Genomic DNA, 23,019 nt, shown 5'->3' on the forward strand with positions numbered 1-23,019 from the left:
CACTTGGCGGACTACGATTCGAAAACAATTCGGAGATAGAAAGAAGTATTCGTGGGCGAATGGTTACGTGATACGCCGCCGAGAGATTTTTACTGAAAAGGTATCCTAAGGCTTTCGGAGCGGTGACAAAAGTGTATAGAATGATTAACAACGCAATCCACACGATGACGAGAGATTTCGAAAGCCGACAAGCTAATTTACAATAGCGTTCAAGATTTACTAAGATTTTCAAAAACGACTGGTAGCTAAACAAAAATTGATGAACAAAGTACAGCAATCTTTAGATGAAGAAAAGTACTCATGGTTCGGCTTTCTAGATATTTGGCTTTTACAGATATCTGCTTTATTATCTTCTTAACTCTTTGCACAATTACTTATGGAGTTCAGTGTAGCAACAAGTTTGATTCAGTATTGTATATTCTGTATGCAGCAGAACTAACTACGTGAAATAATATTGCTGGAACATGCTGTTTTCTCACGTTCAAGTCAATTTGGTATCCACGTTACTATACATTGATTGCTTTAAATTCAAGAATTGCAAATCCCAAAACGTTTCTCAGAAATCGAAGCGTGATTATAAACTTGAGTTAAACATATTTAGAGTGAATATATTAAGCAAACAGCATTTATCTTTACAAAGTCAAAATTTGTTACATTTGTAAAGAAAGTAAAGAAGGTAGCGAAGCAAGGCACTTGCAATTTTAGGAGAGTTGATTTTAGAAAACACAAATATTCATAAGTTGGTAATTCTTCATAACGAAAGTACTTTTGCTGTTCCGTCTTACTAACATTGTCGATATTGGAGCGAAGGCATCCCCATAACGCAAAAGGAAAAGGAAGGCAGTATTTCAAGAAAGTGTACTACGAAATAAGAATCATCCGACATTTCTTGAAGGAACGTTGAATCAGCATACTTAGTTTTAAATTTTGAAGAGATTTATTGACTAACTTACTCGAATAATCAACATACTCATGGTTATGGAGAAGGTGTGACACGTTGGCTCACTGGATCGTAGGACTATTCAGTAATGGATTATTTGTTTGGGGAAAAATAAAACACATAGTTTATCAAGACAGCGTTTCGAATGATAGTCAATTATTGAAAAACGGAATACCTCGTTTAGCTCATCACTTACTATAGAACAACAAGCTTTTGGTGGAAAGACTAGGTTAAATAAGGAACGATATAATCAGACACGAATCAAATAATCAGAAAATCTAACAACAGTTGAAATTGTGAAAATGAAGGAGGAGAGAATGTTAAGATGATATTGGTGACCGAAACAAACAAAAAGGAAAGAGACGGCAGACCAAGAAGGAAATGAACTACAAAAATAACAAACAAACTGGAAAAAAAGAGAATGGGCTGAACAGGAAGCAACTGAAACAAATATAACTTGTAAACTTATGGCAGATGGTAAGTTAATACTTCAAGAGCAAGATTCACATAGTCTAACAAATGTTTAAATAATCCAGTTATCCAGATATTGGAAGTGAACTTTTTGTATGAATCTATTTTCAAGCTTTTTGCTAGACAAAATATATTATATGATGTATTTTAAGGAGTGAATGAAACAAAAACTACTTTATCTATATAAAAATATATATAAACCAATATACTGGAGCTTGCAGCAAAATTTGGAAAATGAGAACTCTTCATTAAACTGAGAATCCAGGCTTTCGAGAAGTGTTCGTCATATCGTGAAAGAAAGTTCAATTTGAGAATGAATTCCTAGATGGTTTTTTAACGAAGTAAGTCATAGCAAAAGATTAAGAAGTTGAGTTTCACATTGCTTGTGCATGCTGTAATTAATATTAGGTTAAAAATTATTAAATACGTGTAAATATTTGAAATATGTAAATGAAATTGATTTAATCATTTAATAATCAATTTCAGTTTCAATACAAATAATAAGGCTCGGAATATTCTTAAAACTATGAACGTAAGGATTTTATGAATACTATACTTTATCTACTCTTTTGCAAATCTTGATAAACCCACTATTCATAGTTTTTAGCTAAAAAACAACTGGTTAGGACAAGGGAGTGGAAAGTTTCGTTACATTTATGACAGTACTAATTAACTAAGTGACAAACTATGATTTTTGAATAGGCTGGAGCTGAAAATTTCACTTCTTAAAACTTCTAATTCTAACCTAAACAGTGAATAATTTGCCTTGTAAGGTTTACAGTTGATAATGAGCATTATATTGTACACCAGAGACTATTCATTCAATATAAATCATATAGATTTTTATATTATATATCAGGAAGACTTTGACATTGAAGATTGAATTCCAGTATTAAGATGATGTTTACTATTAGAATGAGTATTGTAATGATTTTAATGTAGTACTGAGTATAATATTCAATGAAATTAATGAGAAAATTTCGATTGAAACCATATTCTCAATTTTCCAATTTATTAAATAAAATAAAATTTTAGACGTCAAGCGTAAAAATGTGCCTTTAATGGACCTGTTTATTCAAAAATTTTAAAAACGTAAAAATTACTGTAGTCTTTTTTTTTGAACTGAATATGATATTAAGAAAACTGTATTTCTCACTCTCTTCACTTAATTAAAATAATTGAAAAATCTCTAACGGATATGCATGACGCCGTTAGTTCAAATGGAAATCATTTTCTGTCCAATGGTTCTCAATGTACATTGTAAGTAACGTGTAAAAGACTATCAAGAATATTCTATTTGTCATAGAAAATGTAGGGCACGAGATATTGACTCAGAATGATATCAAAGAATTGATTATGCTGGGATTAACTAGAGAGATGTAATGTAGAGCAAGTAATTGTGACGAAGCTGATCCAGCTACTCAGATGTTACCTATCTCATAAATGAATTGGATATAAGAAAAACATATAAGGGTGTTTATTGATTCATCTTGAACGAATATGAAGTCTTTTCTATCATTCTATGGTAAAATATTCCAATCTACTCTTGTTCTTCGATCTATTTAAACTATGTAAACCATAGAGTTGAATGATATAGGGTGTTCACCCGATAGTTTGATTAGGTGGTGATTTGGAAACAACTTCTCAACTAGCAAATGGAATTGGACAGTATGTCTATGGTATAGAAAGAACTGGAGTCCTTGAAACTGTCACTGCCTCTATATTATTTCTAAAGCCTTTGTCTTAAAGTGGATAATGTTTCAGTATTCCTCCCAAAAGTTTTGACATATTTTTGGAGCTAAATAACAATGACAATATAAAAATGATATAACACTTCAAATTTGAAAACCATAGTAATAAATGGAAAATACATGAATATAATTTGAAAGAGTCCTAAGAATATCGAAGTATCTAAGCTTCTTCAGCATCACTATGATGATGAACTACTGTTTATGTGTGTAATAAGTCACTCATCGTTGAAAAACTACACAAGAAAAACTTTTAAATAATGAAAAGAAAGAAGTAAAACATATTCTATATCATATTCAATCAAGTTAGTTTTATATTGTGGCGTTTCAACAATATGATGGTTTCATACTTTATAATAAGAAGCAAATTTGTAGAAACCTGGTGATGAGACAAAAACCCTAAAGCAAAATACTTTCAATAGAAAATATTTATCAATATTTCTTCACATCACTCCACTAAACTCACGTCGTTTCAATTTTTAATAAAAAAAACCTGACGTGCAGTATAAACTTGAAGAAATAGCGTTAAAAAACCTTTTCGGGTATAAGACTCATTAACTGTTAGGGCGCTAATTTTTTATTACACTCTTAGACTATTCATACATTTTTAAGTCCATTGTGATCCTTTAAATGAAGTCCATCAGCTTGAGGACTGAATATTCCATGGAGTTATTTGCTCCTTGCTTTTCTAAGACTAAGAAACACACGTTTGATAGACGGTCACATTGACATAGATTAGCTTCACGCTTTTGATCAACAACTAATTTGACATTTCTCAACATGCAACAACAGATTTGTATTTAATGAAATTTCAGTTTGAAATATCACATCATTATCCATTGACTAAAGAATATTCATGGATGGTAACATAGTGATATAATCTTTACCACTGAACATCCTCTTCATGTTCCCTGATGGAGTGGTTATATTAGTTTCATGAACCCTCAAGGTAAAACAATTGAGATTTCTACTTTCTTCTTATTCGGATATATTAATTTCATGATAAAATTGATATTTAGGAATATAATTATCATTTTTCTGTGATAGTGTTTCAAATACATGATTAAAATTCAGACTGAATTCATTTCGGTTTCTAGCTAAAATAGGTTCACTATATTTTTAAGATGTTTCTTAGCCTCATTGAGTGGCCTATTGCATCAAAGAGCTACATCGCGTATCTCAACTGATGCAACCAACCTTTATTAAATTAAAATAATTTTTCGTTTTCGGCTTTACGCAGCATTCTTTTCGGAAAAAGAACGCAAAATGGAAAGTTTGAATTTAGAAATTGTTTTTACATCTTCATTTACTAACAAAAGATGTCATAGCTATTGCTATATTGTAGTTAATTATAGTCTAATCTACAGTTTCAAATTGGTATTCAAATTCTATATACTATGTTAAAAATTGTATGGATTAGCTTATTCGATCCAAAAATGTATCAAAATTATTGTTCGTAAAAAGTAAATTTAATTTAATTTAATAAGAAAATGCAAATTATTTGAAATGTAATTCCATTGTTCATAATTTAAACCTAACACTGAAAATAGCCCTCTGCGCGCCATTGTTAGGTTACGTACAACGCCTCGAAAGCAAGTACGTCAAAAAATTAAGGAAATTCAAGTAATTGAAAAAAAACATGGTACAATCTGAACATTTTAGAGCAGTGGTAGGGGAACCGGGGTAAATTACCTCAAATGGGGTAAAAATGAAACTTTTTTGAGTAAAAAGTATATATTTTTAATTTGCTATTTTATAAAACTGTTCGATCGATAAGGGTAAGCCACAATTTGAAAATTTAATGCAAGTATTTTTGGATGTCAAAAGCTGCAAAGGCTATCAAAATTGCACATGAAGGGGCGGTTGAAAAATTGATGCCATTTGGAACAACATATTTTTGCGAACAATGAACTCTAATGAACATAAAAACGAAGAACAGAAATCGATTAAACGCCGAAGACTGTATTCAAATAGCTCTTATATCAAAGAGTCCCAATTTTGAAGCAATTGTATCGAACATGAAACAACATCATTTCACCAAAACGTGAAGGAAGAATGTTTTCAATTATTCTTTTTTTTTCTAATTTTTTCAACTCTAATTTTTGTTTGTACCACCATTATTATTATTATTTTTTTTATTATTATAATTATTATAATTTGTTACAGTACCCCAAATTGTCAACGTTGAATTGTACTCCAATGGGTTTCAATTTGTATTACTACGTATTACATTGGTAATTATTAAATTAAATTTTTTGTTATTGTTTTCTTTTCAAAATTATCATGGGGGGGCTATAATATGAAAGAGGCTAAAAAGAGGCGATTTTGTTTTTTTTTGCTCTTAGCCATGGGGTAATATCAACTTAAACAAAAATATTTTGGGGTAATGATTAAAAAAGTTCCCCGACCGCTGTTTTAGAGACATACAAAACAAGATTGCTTCATAAGAGATGTGAAAATATGGAATCATAATATTTTTTCAGTTAACAATAAAAGGAGAAGCAGTGATGTTATATGGTAGAACAATAAAATCATATTAAACAACTGTGCAACTTAACGTGACACTTTAAACGTTTTCTGCTCACCTTAATTCCAAATATATTTGCCAGTATTTTTTAATCTGGAAGATTTCAAAAAAAAATATAATATCTAATGCGCCATCGAGGTCTCTTTTTGTCACAGCCTTATTACAAAAAGTATGACTTTTATGCCTTTATATATAAATAACTATTTATTAACTGAAAAATATTCTCTCTCCTTTTATCTATCAATTTTTGATATAAAAATTTATTATTTTCTAGAAATTCATTTTCACAAATTTGAAGAGAACTGTCAACTATGATTATGACAATTTTCAATTGTTTATATAATTATAATTATCAATAAACTTTCTACCAAGGTCTATTCATAATAAATTTATCTTCATTTATTTTTGAGATATTCTTTGGAACTGTAATTGAATATTATGAATTGAATAAATTGTGAGCTTAACTGTTATAATAGTCCAATGAATTGGGATAAAATATTTTTATACTTCTAATAGATTAGAACAAAATCGCCCAGATTTTTCATCTAAAAAAATTGGAGGCGCCGGGCATCGATCCCGGTACCTCTCGCATGCTAAGCGAGCGCTCTACCATCTGAGCTACGCCCCCTGTATAATATATGAATCACTAATTACACAATTGTTCAATATATTGATCTACTTTTAGTGATTTGTTGAAAGGAGTGGTCTTGTACGTAATTCACAAAGATACTACTTCGACACACCTTAAAAAATTGTTATCCTTTAAGAAGCCGTAGAATTGCAAAATTAGCTTTGCTTCAATTACACTAATTTTTAATTACCAGATATATCATAATTTTTTTGTCTAAAGATCCATTTGTAATGTAGAGATATTAAAAAATATATTTCTAATTGCATAGATGTAAATTAGCGAAAATTAATTGACCCTAAGTAACTATAATATTTTCTATGTATCCACAAAAAACTTACTTGGGACTCAATCTGGAAACTGAGGTGGATAAGGAAGCAATTCCAAGCCCAATTCATGCAACCGTTGTTAATGATTTGTGATACAATACATTATTTTAATGAAGCAACAAATACTGATGTCATAAGTTTGCCATTTGATTTTTATGTCTTTCCATGCATTCCAAGCATTGTTTTTTACAAAAACATAATACCAAGTCCAAGACTTGATTTGATAAACTTTGGTTCAGAAAAACTAAGCGTTGAGAAATAGTTTTCAAAGCACAGGACACTTTACAGTAGCCCCTTCTTGAGGGGCTCTACATATGATAAAAGCTTGTGAAGTTCCTCTTGACTCACACTGTATTCTTGTCTTTTGGATTTTATAATTTTAATACTAGTAGTGCCTTCTATGTGTATTATTATATTATACGGTATCAACAAAATTATGTTTGAGTTTAGATGTAATATCACTTTTTAGTAATGTTCATTTGAATATACAGAGTGAGTTTTATGCATGGAACACTTCAATTATTTCGGAAACGGCTTGTACGATTTTCATAAATATTTGTATACTAACCGAAATCCTATGGAGATCTACTGTCAGTAAATTAGTAAAAAAGTTTAACGAAAATGGTTCAGTAAATGATTTATCCACAATAGGGCGCATAAAAACTGCATCAACCGAAAACAAATCTTTAGTTGTTCGTATCCTGTTAGAAGACCAGGGAACTTGATATTTCCCAAACATCCGTAATGAAAATGTTACGTGATAATAAATTTTATCTATAAAATGTAACGTTGGTTCAAGAGTTCTCAGATGACGATTTTGATAAACGTGAAGAAAAATGAAAAATCAGAACGACTTAAATTTTTTAAGTAATATTATGTTTTGCGATGAGTTCACTTTTTGTATTAAGGGAAACGTGAAACGGCATAATTGTAGATACTCACGTAATAATCCTCGCTAGATACGTAAATCTCACACCCAATATTCCGAAAAACTTAATGTAAGAGCTGGGATGATAGGCGACAAAATAATTGGTACCTTTTTCATTGAGGGTAACTTAAATGGTCCGCCGTATTTAGATTTATTGGAAAATAGTATTATACCTAAGTTGGCTCGGATATTTTCAAATCCAATAGGCGAAAAATTTCAATTGCATTTGAAAAAACTTCATTACTATAAATTTTCTGACAATAAAAATATCCCAAACGACAATATATAAAACATCGTTTATAAAACAAAACCAGCCAATATTCAGGAATTAAAAGAGAGGATTACCACAGAGTTAAGAACTGTATTGAAGAAAATGAATAACAGTTTCAGCATCTGCTGTAATCGCGTTTCATATATATTTTCTGAAATTCGTACTTTTTTTTTCTACTTCACAAGCCTTTTCAGAGATAATTGACGCATTCCATACATATAACTCACTCTGTATAGCTTAATAATGAGAGTTTGATAGAATTGATAACGTTCATTTCTACTAGTACCATACTTGTTTAATAATTAAAAAAATTACCAACAAAGCTTTTTAATACTTACATACTTTTCAATATCTAGCAGATTAAATAATATAATATAATGGACTTTGTTATATTCGTTTTGTTTCGCAATTCATTTAAGGAAGAAGTTTAAAACGCTAAATAAGGAGTACTTAGATGAATAAACACTGTTTCTATTCTTGGCAGTTATACTATCAACTATACTCATTTTCAAAAAAAGATTCGCATCTACAAATAAATTTGCATAAATTTCAGAAAAGCGTTGGATAAATATTATTGTAAAGGATAAATTTACAAAATGGGAACAACATATGAAACAAAGGAGCATTTTCAATGTTGATATAAATTGTAAATAAACTTTGAATTGAATCGACGCTTGTGAGTTTAAGTTGCGTAGTCGAAAACACCGAACACGAGTATTCTCATTTATTGAAAAATTGATGAGTCCGAGCCCAGCCTTTGTCTGAAATGTTAACGCAGTTGGCGATAATTACTCTGTTCCGTTTCTCTTTGGCGTTTCTATGTTTATTGAATAAATAAGCAGTTTACTCGTAACACATTCGAGGCCTCGTACTACAATGATATAACTAAGTAATACTGAACGACTTTGTATATTCAAAGTGCTCTCAACGTATTCAATTGATACTTCACCGCATTAAAAGGGAAGGAAGTTCTTCGGAGTCACGTTAATAGTTTGTGAACTGTATCGTTTGAACTATTCTAATTCTCAAATTTGTTACCCTGAAAATTTTTTTCTTCGGTAGAAATCCAATGAAATCAATTAATTTGAAGTCATCTGAGCGAAGACAACCAATCAGTACAACGTAATACTGGAAACAGATCCCATGGACTTTTTTTATAAATTTTTTTCAGGCAATTATCAATGTTCCTTGGGTTATTTCTACTGAAAAGATTTTCAATGTAATTTTCAGCTATAAGGTATTAAGAGTTCCTCTACAATTATTCCTTATATTTTATGGCATATAATAAGTTTACTTTTAAAAGTTAAAACGACCCCTCATCTTATTGTTCTTTTCTCATTGCATCTACGAGATTATTAGCGATTTTAACCTCTTCACCTTTTTAAAAGCAGTATCTTTCTATTATAAAAGCTTTTTTACCAAACTAAAGGAAGTATAAAGCATTTAAAAGACTTGAGCGTTGAAGTCTAGATTAAAATCAGTGTTATAAAGTATTTTGTTTTATTATCCTGAGTATATTTCTCTATTTCCTTTACCTCTATTCAAGTCTCAAGAGCTGTAATTATTGCCAATGATCATAAACCCCCATTTATTTGGTTCTTCACTGGGATCTGTCAGCTTATTAGAATAATTATTTATCAGCAATGATGATTGATTTTCAGTTCTACTCGATAATCCTGCAGAACATGGTGTTTATCTACTTATTTTTCCTAAATTCCCACTATATACCCACATCATCTTGAACAATAGATCAATACATTAATTTTATTAATGATTTCTTTGCTTATTTACTTTGGTTCATCTGGTAATGATTATCTTCTTTCATTAATCGGAATCAAAGTGAAATCATTTTTGTTGATACCACCGAATAATACCTATTTAAATCACAAGATGGATAATTGTAAAACAAAAATTGATATCAAGTAATTTTTCTACGGCTATAACACAAAACTGCTGTGTCTTAAATGTTCTTGACATATCAATGAAGTACATTGTATGATTTCAATTTAATTTTCTTAAGCAATGACTTCATTGTGTTACAGTTGTAGTTATAATTACAAAATAAATCAGGTCTACAATTACAAGCAATTTACTTATAATTGTATAGTTGAGAAACATTTTACACAATCCTAATGAGCAACGAAAGTGAATTAGAATGTTCTAAAAAGAATGAAAATACCGTTTCTTTTTAGAGTTATTAAACATGTAATTGATATTTTACCATACCTAACAGGAAATGTGGAATAACATCAAATTTGAAGTTCATGTTATTTATTACATCATTATTTATTGAAGCTGTAGAAAAATATTGTGTATATCTCGCATTAAATGCTAGTGTTTCACTCGTATGATTTGCTGCATACTTGAAACTATAATTCCTTGCCCGTTAAACAATAAGCTATTCTCATATCTTCTCTCATGCAGAGCTAATCAACTAACAAACTTGTGTTAGATAAGACAAACATATTAACATTTATAAAAAAGATTAAAGAGTCGTCAATACGCTAAAAAAATTAAACTGAATAAACCATGCATTAACAAAATTTCTAGAAATGGCTCACATCTGTAGCAAAGAGATATTATAAAAAATATGAGGGAACAATTTGAGTAAAATTTATAATTGTGTATAATAAATTTTAACTTAAGTGTGAATAATTTGAATGCAGATTTGCTTCTTATATGCGATATGACAATTAAGGATATGAAATTTTTATTATGGTTAAAATATATTTCAATTTGCTATTATTAGAATTGTAAATATTATATTTTATTTTGATAAAGAACGAAGTCGTATATAAAATTCTCTTGTCACCATGTTTTATACCATACTCGTCTGAAAAGGCTTAAGTAGAGAATGAGTATGGCACAGTTACGTGAATTACAATCGCTCTAGATGAAAGAAATTAACAAAAACAATTAGAACGGAGAGAATCGCGAAAATTCGTATCTAACAGACGTAGAGATATTGCTCAACAACTCCAAAAATTACAATAATATTATGCTCATTCCAAACTGGTCATCCGTACAAGGGATGCATTGCTATGCACTTAAATTTAAGAATGAGTTAGTCGAGATGTGTTGCTCATCAAGAGAAATGCATTGCACGGCTTATCTCTCGGTTCATTCAACTTTCAATTAGAATTATATCCCCATACACTTATAGTGTTAGTTAATTTTGAAAATATTTCCTAGAAATAATGTATACGGCAATAACGTTTGTAAGGTCAGGTGGTGTAACATATAAAGTGAGTTTTATGAATGGAACGTCTTAATTATCTCGAAAACGGCTGGTACGATTTTCATAAATTTTTGTATGTAAGGGACTTGTGATACGGCTGGTATTATGATAGTATCTACATTGTTATCAGATCTTTCCTTTTTCTAGAAAAATATTGAGCTTTGTTATTTCAAATGGATCACCCTATAAATTTTGTGCTTCTAGAAATCCTTAAAAAATACTGATCATTTTTTATGTAACATTCTCTATACCTAAGTACTATAATTTCGGAGCTACAGCTACATTTACAGTATCTCCACCAAAGTTACAATAAATATTGTAAATTTAGATGGCTAGGAATGAATAAACTCGTTTAATTTGAATATTCTTCAATAATTTATGTGATAATAGACATCTCGTAACAAGGTTCAGTGTCAGTAAGTTAGTAAAAAGTTTAACGAAACTGGTACAGTAAAATATTTATCCAAATCATGGCGCAGAAAACCTACAGGAACTGAAGACAAATCTTTATCTGTTTGTGTCATGTTAGAAGTAGATCCATATTTGTGAAGTAGAAAAATTACGAATTTTAGAAAACATACAGTAAAGGCGATTACAGCAGATGCTGAAAATATTATTCATTTTCTTCAATACAACAAGCGATTTAGAAAAATTTGCAATACATTTTGCAACTTCCCTGACTCCTCAATTCTGCTTATCTTTGTGGTAATCCTATCTTCTAATTTCTTGAATATTGGCAGGTTTCCTTTTAAGAGTGATTTTTTTAAGTGACCCCACAGAAAATAGTGTAGATGGATTCATGTCGGGTGATCGCGGTGACCTAACCTAATCAAGCCTTCCAATCCATCTTCTGGGAAACACATTATTTAGGTATTGCCTTACCACACACACATATTGAGGTAAGGTACCATCGTGTTGTAGCCAAATTTCGTCGTTTGGGATATTGAATATCTGAAAATTTCTAATAATGAAGTTTTTTCAAATGTTATTGAAAATACTTACTTGGATTTGTAAATATAACTCAGGTATAATTCTATTTGCCAATAAATCTAAATAGGCCGGACTATTTAAGTTGCCCTCAATGAAAAAGGGACCATACGTTCAGTTTTTTGGTTAGGTGGGAGTCACGCATCCATCGAGGATTGTTACGAGTTTTACATCTTAATTAATATAAAAAGTGGCCTCATAGCAAAACATAACATAACATAACATAAATTTGGATTGTTTTGATTGAATCATTTTGCCATCATAGGTCTGCAAACTCTTCACGTCTATCAAAATCGTTATCTGACAACTCTTGAACCAACGTTACTTTGTATGGATGGAATTCATTATAACGTGAAATGTATATTAGGGATGTTTACGAAATATCAAGTTCCTCTGGATATTTGTCTAGTTCTCAAGTGTGGTTCGTCTTCTAACAGGTCACAAACATCCAAAGATTTGTTTCCAGTTAATGCCTGATTTGGATAAATCTTTCACTGAACCAGTTTCGTTAAACTTTTTTACTAATTTACTGACAGTTGATCTCCTTATGGGATTTCAGTTAGGATACCATATCCTAATATCAATTCGTTCTTTTACGATACATTGTGACTTTCAATAAACTTCATCAATAATAATTAATTGAAACGTCAAATTTGTTATTGTAGTAGTCGTAACCACCTAAATGTATTATTTTAACTTTAACGGAAATAGCGAAATTGTAGCTACAGCTCCGAAATTATGGCATTCATGTATAGGGAACATTAGATGAAAAATAATAAGTATTTCTTAAGGATTTCTTAGAACAAGAAATATATAGAGTATTCTATTTGAAATAACAAATTTCATTATATTTACAGAAAAATTAAAGATCTGACAACAATACAAATACCACTATAACACCGGCCGTATCACATGACCCTTGTACACAAAAATTTATAGAAATCGTAAAAACCGTTTCCGAGATAATTGAGGCGTTCCATACATAAAACTCACTCTGTATGATATGATCATATGAAATATTATCTATTAAAAAATTGATAATTACAAAATAAACACAATTTAATAACAAAAAAGATTTATGGATTAATAAATTACGAAATTTTTTGATAATACAGTATCTCTTATAGCAGAATTTTTTTGGTGCTAGGTATATAAAAAACTATTATAGTATTGGAACTTTCTTACATATTTCCCTTATCGAAGGAAAATTTGTTATCACCACTACACAACTTTATAGTTGTTTGATGTAATGGAGAAATACGTCTGCTATCAATTGATCATATTATATATATGACGGGGGACTGCTTTAAAATTGGACACCTTTACATATGAATCTCTCAACCTTGATATACGATTACATGAAAAAAATAGACAAAATGAAGAAATGTAGGGAATGAAAATGCAATAAATTCAAAGGACAATTGAACATGTCAGTTTTACCGTCGCGCCATATCGGCTCCGTATTATTCTTAAATAAATGCTCCGAATAAATCTTCCCTGAGAAATTTTCGTACCCTACTTCTTACAGAGTCATTTTAACTTATTATTTTCTCATATGGCGCAACCTCCATATGATTTGTGTTCTCTTGTATGCCTTTTAATATGCCAAAATGAAAAAGCGAATGAACATTTCACGAGACTGCTATTCCAAACATTTATCTTAGCTTAGTTTGTGAATGGAATAAATTTATCTTTTGATAACAGCACACCGGAAATGCAGTAGCGTTTATATAGATCACTTCTTACTTTGTGAATCTTCAGATCAAAATATACTCAAATGAAACGCGTCTATTGTAGAGAAAAGAATGAAGATTGATCAATAATTACGAAGGTGGTTCGAATATAAACCGGAATTTGGGTTTAAAAAAAATTAATGCTAATATTTTTCAGAGCTGAAATTCTTACAAAGTTATTCTATACGATCAATGTAAAGCCAACACGCTTTTACCACCTTTCTTGAAACTTTCAGATGCCTTTTTCTCTCGGCATGTCATGTACCCTTTCGCACACGAAGGATTCTACCTCCGTAATGCTTTCGAATCTCAATCCGTCAAGTAACTCTTTCAATTGACCAAATAAATAATATTCACATGATGACAAATCGGGTCTATAAGAAGGATTTGTGTGTTTACAACCCAATTCGTTCAACGTTCCCATTTGTAAGTCGAGCTGTATGCGGTCTTGCAGCAATATCTCACTACGGATTAGAAAATCTCGCCGTTTTGATCTGTAGACAGATTTTACTGTTTTCTAGGAGGTTACTATAACACTGTGTGTTAATAGGTGGTTGTTCTGGCAGAAAATCAACTGTGATTACTCTTCTCATGTCCAAAAGCACAGTAGACAATACCTTCACTTCTGACAGCTCTAGCTAGCGCAATTTTGTTCTCATTACAATAGACGCGCATATACTGTCAGGAATTTAGTGGTGTACCCAAGTCTCGTCTGTGGTAAATATTCCTTGCATTGAATTTTCTCCTTCCTCCTCATACCGCTGCAGGGGATGCGTGTGAATTCAGAAGTGTTGACACCCATCTGGCTAGAATTTTGCGGTAACCGCGCCATTGAAGAATTATTTGCTTAATACTATTCACGCTAATGCCCAATTCTCCAGTCATGTCGCATACTGCGTTGATCTCCTGAAGTGAGTTGTTCTACAGGTAAACGGTAACGGTAACATCTTATGAAATATCGCTAAATATTCGATGTAAACATCTTTATGAAGGTGTTTTTTATATCAAACGCGGCACCTATATAAAATTTTTAGTAAATATGCGATATACCGCACTTTTTGAAATGCCTATTATGTCTGCTAGGTCGTACTCCTTCATTCGACGATCGTTCAGTACCGCTTTGTGGATTTTATTCAATATTTCGAGAGTTGTCACCTTATTTGGTCGACCTCTGCGATGCTAGTCTTCGCAGGTCCCGCGGCCTCATGTAAACTCTGCTACCCAATATTTTACTGTTGATAAGGAAAAAGTAGCCTCACACAGTGTATATTCTAACTCTACTTTCATATTGGTTGGGCTAATGCCTTGCAAATAAAAGTATTGTATCACATAATGATGACAAATTATTTCCATGTTTACAAATTCACTGAAAATGTTCGCTAAGTAAATATTAAACAACTTGGCGGTTTCAAACTTGAAACATATTCTGTATAGATTGTGTACTTTCTAATACTGTTGTATTTTTCAAGCAACTACAGCTATCTCTAGGTCAGGCCAAGTACTTCAGGAACCATTCTCGTGAGTTTCCGCGGATTTTACATTATCGTTGACCAAAAAACGAATTCGCCGAGCAACAGACACTGGTACATCCTTTCCGCTCATGGCTATAAGTAAGATACTAAGAAGCGAGGTTACGTGGTCCCTGCTGCTCTCTACGCTTTGTAACAGACCAGTCTAGCTTTCAGTGCAGTGCAGTGCTATTTTTCGCGAAAATTCCAATTTATATCTGAATCCTAAAATAAATTACAGAAAATAATGAAATTCTAATGTATCGAAAGTTGTTTAGCAGAATACTGAGGAGATCATGCTTTTGACTGAAATTCGTTGGACTGTTTGAAATAGGTATGATATGGTAAAGTATCATAGAAGGGGGACATGATACGAAATTTTGACATTTTTAGCATTTGACTAACTTTCTTGACAATTTCAAAATCCGTATGGAAAATATATAATTCCAATTCTTGGAAATTTGAAAAATTGGTTTGATTGATTTCAATGCTTTTAACGCTAAAAATTTGATCGATGTTCATATTTCAAGTATCGTGAATTGAATTTGTTTTTTATACATTCGGATTCGTGAGAGATGGAGAATATCTCCTTCATATGATGGTTTCAGATTTTTCTGAAAATTCACGAAACTATACCAAATACAAATATACCATAAAAATTATCATTATTTTTTCTTTAATCCTAAGGGATTAGGACAGCACAATACCTTATCCAAAATATCTATAAAGTATGTATAAATATTCGTTGTTATTTTTGATATTTATTTTTGAGGTTTCAAAAAACATCGATTTTATGAATATGTGGATAAAGGCTACAGATAGAGTTGATTGGTATGCACCTAAACGAGATGTTATCTGCTCTGTTTACTTGGTAGAGTCTTGTTCTTTCAACTAATTCTAACGCTTCATCTGCAATCTAATGATAATAAACATGAAACCTGAAACCGGTGGTTGGTCTTCTGAACAGCAGAGCATCTACTATGTGAATGTTCTGCCTATTTTGCGAAAAGGTCTAAGTACATTAAAGATGTGGTACTAACACCCAGGGAAGTGGGACCTAGAACCGCAAAAAAAACTCGGACCAGAATAATAAGTACAATTCTGGAAGCAGAACAATAAGTACAATAAGTCTTGTACAAAATATCTTCTAGGTATAGGTGGAGCCAAAACGACTACCCAAAACAATCTACAACCTACCTGTAGAACCAGCATAAGGTTTTTTCTGCAGTTTACAATTGCCTTTGTGGATTATGGTGGATAAAACCATTTATAATGAGAAATATTTGGAATTGTTAATGCGTAAATTTTTTGTGTGATATGGTTTCGTTTTTGGCGTGATCCTGATATTTTACTTTTAAGGGCTACGGTTGTAATGATTTTTTTTGTTTATTTTGTGCGTCATCTATTTGTGGAACTAAATTTAGAAGTTTGAGGATTAGGTTTTAGAGAGAGGGGCGGTGACAGCTTATTTCCTATTTCCTATCGTCCGCCATTTAATTGGTAAACGGATCCACCAGATTATAGTGGAGTACCGACGAGTAGCTACATATAATATATCGGAAGCAAATCCAAAACAATTTATTGACAGGTTTACCAGAAATACATACCAGACAATCATTTATTCAACCAAATTGAGTACGTACCTGAAACAAAAGTAGTATTAGTGATTAGTAATTAATTTACAAGTACTAGAAATTCAGAGATACATTTTCTTGCTAATATTTTCAAAATTTATACTGTAGCCATGGATACAAAACGGGTTCAATTGTTTTAAGTCATAAATATGTAGAGGGTGAAATAAGTTAAGAATCGACTTTAGAGAACACACATACCTCAGTTCTACAACAAAAACTGATACAAATTCTGAGTCAAATACACCGGTATATATGAGATAGAAAATTGAATTGTCGTTAAGTTAATTATTTGAATTTCCATTGAATACGGTTTGTCTTGGACGTCAACAAACGGCTGAGGTCCGATGTATTCACTCTCAGTAGTGTCACACATCACTTGCTAACATATGGCCCGAATTTCTAGCCATATTTTCTCTATTTTTGTTTTCATTACGAATTTTTTTTTTGTTCTAATGATACAAGGATTTTCTACCATTTTTTCCATACCAATTGATTCTAAACCACGAGGGTTGCTACTTACGTTTTGGGAATTGTCAAAGCATTTTTCCATTCCGATTGAGGTACCTTCAAAATATGTGATTTGAACGCATCAACTCCTTCTTCAGGCAAAGAAAACTGTATGGTGGATGACCCATCAAATTGATGTTTTGACTGTTCAAAAATGTTTTTGTTTGAACTAAAGTACGAACGCTCGCATTTTTGTGCTTGAGAATCATTCGTCTTCTGCGATTGGTTTCCCTGATTTTTCGAAAACTTGTAGTAAACAAATACTGTTGTACCATTCAAAAAAGACCGTCTACGTTACTGTAATGGAAAGGTGTCCACATGCTTCGTGCGCTAACAACTTTTGTTGGATTCAGCTCGTCTTGAAAAACCCATACAGTCGATTTTTTTTAGGTTCGGGTTTATATGCATAGATCGGTGATTCATCGTCTGTCACAATCTTATAGATATCTTTCAAAGCACCGCGATTTAATTTTTTTATCCCTACTCTCACCAATCGACACAACTTTTTTCTAGCGATTGTCAAATTATGCGTTATACAACGCGAACAAAACTTTTTTTGTAGTCAAATATTCAAGCAATATTGAATGTATGCGAGTGTAACTAATGCCCAATTATGCACTAATCTCACAGTATGTCACATGACGATCTTGCAATATCAGTTCAAGCACGATCTTCGCGGAATTCATCCTGTAGCGAAAAGTCAAACTTTATAATTGCAATGTCAGATTTAACATATTCACATCAATATTGCCATATTTCAGAATCATCACTTAGCACTTGATTTTTCAAGTTATAAGACATTCTAGTTTTTTATTAACTGTGCTACAACATCATAATCATAAGAAGTACTCAAATTTACATTGTTAAACATTACGTGATTCTACAATATTGAAATGGATCTGAGACTCCAGTATTTCTACGCAACGCAAATGAATTTTAACATTTCATATGTATGTATACCTATCTCGAACTTTCACTAGCCCAACAATTCTGTCTTTTACTAGATAGCTGTTCTGTTAGACCAAAAACTTGTACCGCTACTAGTGCTCAATCTCTTAAATTTATTCACTCAAGCCACTTTCATTTTAAAAGCTCATTTCAGCTCTCATTTCATTGAACTAGCTTATAATTCTCATACCAATAATTTCATCTTACACTGCTAAAGATTTTCATAACGACTCTCCTTTTCAACACTGATACAATTATGATGAAAGTTCGTATATGCTGCATATTTTCAAAGCCATGACAACAATTTCACTAGTGATATTGTACAATTTAACGCCCTCGTTTTAGTGTCATTGTAATATCGCGGAGACTCTATGGTGGAATTATATTAAGTTAGGATGTGTTAGGCTAACATACTGATATATGAAAAGAGCCAATCAGAGATAGTCTCATAAACTAATGATTAGTAAAATTGTCAAAATATAATTAACCATTTGTTGTGATATAACAATGACACTAAAGCCATTAAGCAATCTAACGAATTGTTAAAATAAGCCAACACATGCTTTCGCCGTAATTTTCTGTGTGGTTTGTGAAGTTATTCGTTGAATTTAAGGCATCATTATTCCCAGGTTTATCGAAAAATACCTTTCCAAAAGGCTGCTATTTGAAGAAGCGCGAAATTTCAGCCCAGAAACGTCACTTTCGACTATGCAGTGTTGTGCTTAGTGTGAGTTAGAGCTGAATATAGTCTTAAAAGCAACTATATCGGAAACTGGTGTAATATGAGCAAGATTCTGACTAAAACTACTCTTTTTCCTATATATAAACCCATTTCATCTAATGAAATGGGGTTATATCCACCTAAAGCTTCAAGTTTGTTCACATATCTTGGAGAAACTTAGACACAACAGTGGAAATTAATTTCTAAAAAAACCAAGTATTCTGAATTCTGTGAATTGCTTGAAAGCTTACTATATAAATACTCAAGTACTTTTGTCATAATTACAACGAAGTATATCTAAAAAGTGTCTATGAAATCTTGATACCATCAAATAAGAAAAAATACTAAAGAGCCGACCTACCGAAAAAAATTAAGAAAAACTAACTCGGTTGTCGGTTTGTTTTCCCATGGCCGTCATTTGGACATAGAAAAGCTGTTTTCTTAAATTGCCTGCTTGTAAGAAATGAAGTCCATTAAAAATCTACCGTTTAATTATAATATCACTAGTAAAATTGTAATGTCACGGCTTTGACAATATGCCTGCCATTTATAAAATATGATTGAATCTTCTGAATGCTTTTGTATCGTAGTTTTATTTTATGAATGCCTATTGTTTCCAATCTGTTAACAAATCTATTTATTTAACTAGCATAGTCTATTGTGTGGTGAGAAATTATGACAAATAAACATCTATTTCAAATAACATGTCGTGTATTTAGTCAAGCAGTGGTAATTTTGAGCCTGTTCTGGCTTATTAGTCTACTGTTATAGCCGTAGAAGAATTTGTGAGTGATATGATTTAAAATTGGTAATGAGTAACTTGATGACGAAAAAGCATTCTGGACGTTATGCAACCTTAAAAACAGTTGGAAGTCTTTTTTTCTAACATGCAATCGAGTTATTGAATCGTTCGCTAAACGATGAACCAGAAGACAGAAATGAATGAACGAAGCCCGAAAAAAGTTATTTATGATTCGCGAGTTTTTCACCACTAGAAATCTCTCACCATCCACCTTACAACATCTGATTTTTCTAGGAAATACAAAATATGCTAAAAGAAAAAGTCTCTAGTCGTGGATTCAGATTTGTGATAAATGTATTGCACAATAAATAGTACCTTAACTTTAGTGACAGTTTATCTTTCAATTCCTTTCTTTTTTATTAAAAGCACCCAAATTTCAAGAAAATATCTATGTAAATTCAAGTAATAGAAAAACCTAAATAGGAATTTTCAATTGACCCTAAATAGCACTGGTTCAATGTAAAGTATTAGTCTCTCATTTTTTTTCTTTTATAACAGTTTCAGTGGATATTCCAAAAAACGCATTCATCAATTTTGATTAACGATATTTTCTTGAAAGTATCCATAAAAAGATATTTGAATTAAAAGAGATCTTTTATAGATATGAGTTTTTTTAGGCCGGAGCGCCGCGGTGTCATTGAGTAATATTTTTGACAGATACTCCTACCTTATCACGATTTATATAATCTGGATCATATTCATTTTCCGTTACAAAAGGTTCACTTTAAGCGAATTTTTTTTTATTGACAATACATCTCAGATAACTGAGCGTTTTTATATGATTAGAATGGAGACTCGATTCGAAAGACCCGTAGGAAATAAAAAGATTATACCAGACATAAGGTGTATTTTATTTTTATAGATTTTATAGCTCGTGCTGGTTTTTTTATATCCACCCCTAATTACGACTTTATTACTTAATGTTGATGATGTTTTATTGGAAAATTAAGTATTAGTGTCAACTCATCCTAATACTCAATTTTGTGTTCTTTCTACTAGCAGTGACGTAGCGTGTTTCTCATAGTTACGTTTGTATTCAGAACTGTATTGATTTCAAAATATTCTCCATTCAGATCTAATGCACTTTTGAACGCGATTCAGCCAATGGTCGAAACATTTTTTCCATCCCGATTGGTACCTCCCTAATTGGTACCGCTCCTCCAAGTGTAGTAAAACGTGGACTGGCAATTTATTTTTGATCTGCGGAAATAAGAAGAAATCGTTTTGTTCCAAATAAGTCTGACGTTTTCACCGTCTAGAAACGTTTTTGTTTGACTAATTGGTTTCCTTGATTTTTTCGAACACTTCTGGGAAACAAATGTTGGTGTATCATTCAGAATTGACCGTTCTACGTGTTTTTTATACAACGGTGGCGACATGTCTAGTTATTTCTAAAAAAGCATGCGACCAATTGCTTCAAAGTGATTCCTTCATGAACAGCTTTTAATGGATTTGGCTCTTCTTGAAAGAACCATAGAGTCGATTGTTATTTAATTTTGGTGTCTTATGCATGATTCGTCACTTGTCGCGATTTTGTAGACGTCTTTTGAAGCACCGCGATTGAATTTTCAGCATTTCTTTGCACCAATCGATATGATCTTGACAAATTACACTGTATTCGACGCGAAAAAATCTTTTTTACAGCCAGATTTTACAACTGCATAGGGAAAAAAAGTTTTTGTGTAGAGTTCAAGATATAAATATGTTTCTTGTATACAAAATGTAGTATAGTATAGAAATAATGATATTCAAATATTCCATATATATATATATATATATATATATATATATATATATATATATATATATATATATATATATATATATATAGAAACTAAAGACATTCGAAAAACCATCATATTCGTGTTCAGGAGGTCTCAAACATGGGAAAAATGATGTGCCCCTCATTTTTCTTCTAGTCATGCCTACCGTAATAGTATAATTTTTCTTTGAAAAATTCGACTAAAAAATTGAAGATTTACTGGAAATAATGATTAATGAATAATAAATGTTCTTTGTAATATATCATTGAGTCATCTGATTTTTAATAAGGTAGCAAATGATAAGACTGTTTACTAAGCCCTAGGGTAGTTTATTGGATTGATTGAATGTTGAGGAGAAGATACCATCGAAAGATACATTAAAGGATCTATAAAGACTTTGTAGTTAATTGAATATATTTCCATTGATATTATGATATCTCAAATGTAACATTTCTGTTTATTATTATACTCCATACATTTTTTATTACATCTGTACTCAACTCCGAGATTAAAACTCTTATTATTCTGACCAACTACCTCATAAAAACGTAATACAATTAACATTGCAGTTTGATGCTCCCATGTGAAGTAGGCGAGTGAAATAACAAAACAAAAATAAAATTGTACAGCAATAATATCCTTTGAGTCACACTCCGGGGCTTAGTTATAGGACGAGACGTATTAGTCGTCGCGTCGGGTCATGCGTCAGTACACAGGCGTCGGAATGCAACACGACACGTACCTGACAAAACACTCAATTTGCATTTTAAGTTGTGACGTATCCTGTGATCCTGAGGCCAAAGGAACAATGCCAGATTATCAGAGACTAGCGAATACAGGACAAAGCGTTGTTGCTTTGTCGTGTGGAATGAGGAGTATTAGTAGCTGTTGGCAGTTAGATGTGAGAGGGGGCAAATGAAATATTTCAGTTTATTTCGAAAAAAGTCAAGTACCTTGAATGTAGAGGTAAAACATTGGAAAGCGGACCTTATTAGAATTGTTGAAAACAATTACTAACTGTCATATTCAATACACATTTATAATGAATATGTACACTTTTATAGTTTCATAAAAAATCGTATTTCATAATTTCGTTCAAGTAGATAAACCACGTATTGAGATTAATTCAAATATTATGTAGAGATCCTTTGTTTCTAATGTTTCTTTTATTAAAAATTATTAAAAAGTCCTGTCAATAAACTGATATATGTAATAAATATAAAAAAATAAATTCATACAACAAAATACAGGAGATCATTGCAAAGGAAATAAACAACCAACTTTTAATGGTGATATCTCGGAAAGATTGGCTGAGCAAATTTTTGTTATAGGGCCT

The 23,019-nt window shown here is 31.5% G+C and overlaps 1 protein-coding gene and 1 non-coding gene across 2 annotated transcripts in view; both read right to left on the reverse strand.

Moving 5' to 3' along the window:
• LOC130890767 (uncharacterized) overlaps positions 1–23,019 on the reverse strand; it is a 661,979-nt gene that overhangs the window by 266,440 nt on the left and 372,520 nt on the right. The window lies entirely within an intron of this gene.
• Positions 6,242–6,314, reverse strand: Trnaa-agc (transfer RNA alanine (anticodon AGC)). The gene has a single exon. It is a non-coding gene; the product is annotated as a tRNA-Ala (tRNA).

The sequence above is a fragment of the Diorhabda carinulata genome, chromosome 2 (genome assembly GCF_026250575.1).
Source record: "Diorhabda carinulata isolate Delta chromosome 2, icDioCari1.1, whole genome shotgun sequence".
Taxonomy (NCBI): Eukaryota; Metazoa; Arthropoda; class Insecta; order Coleoptera; family Chrysomelidae; genus Diorhabda; species Diorhabda carinulata.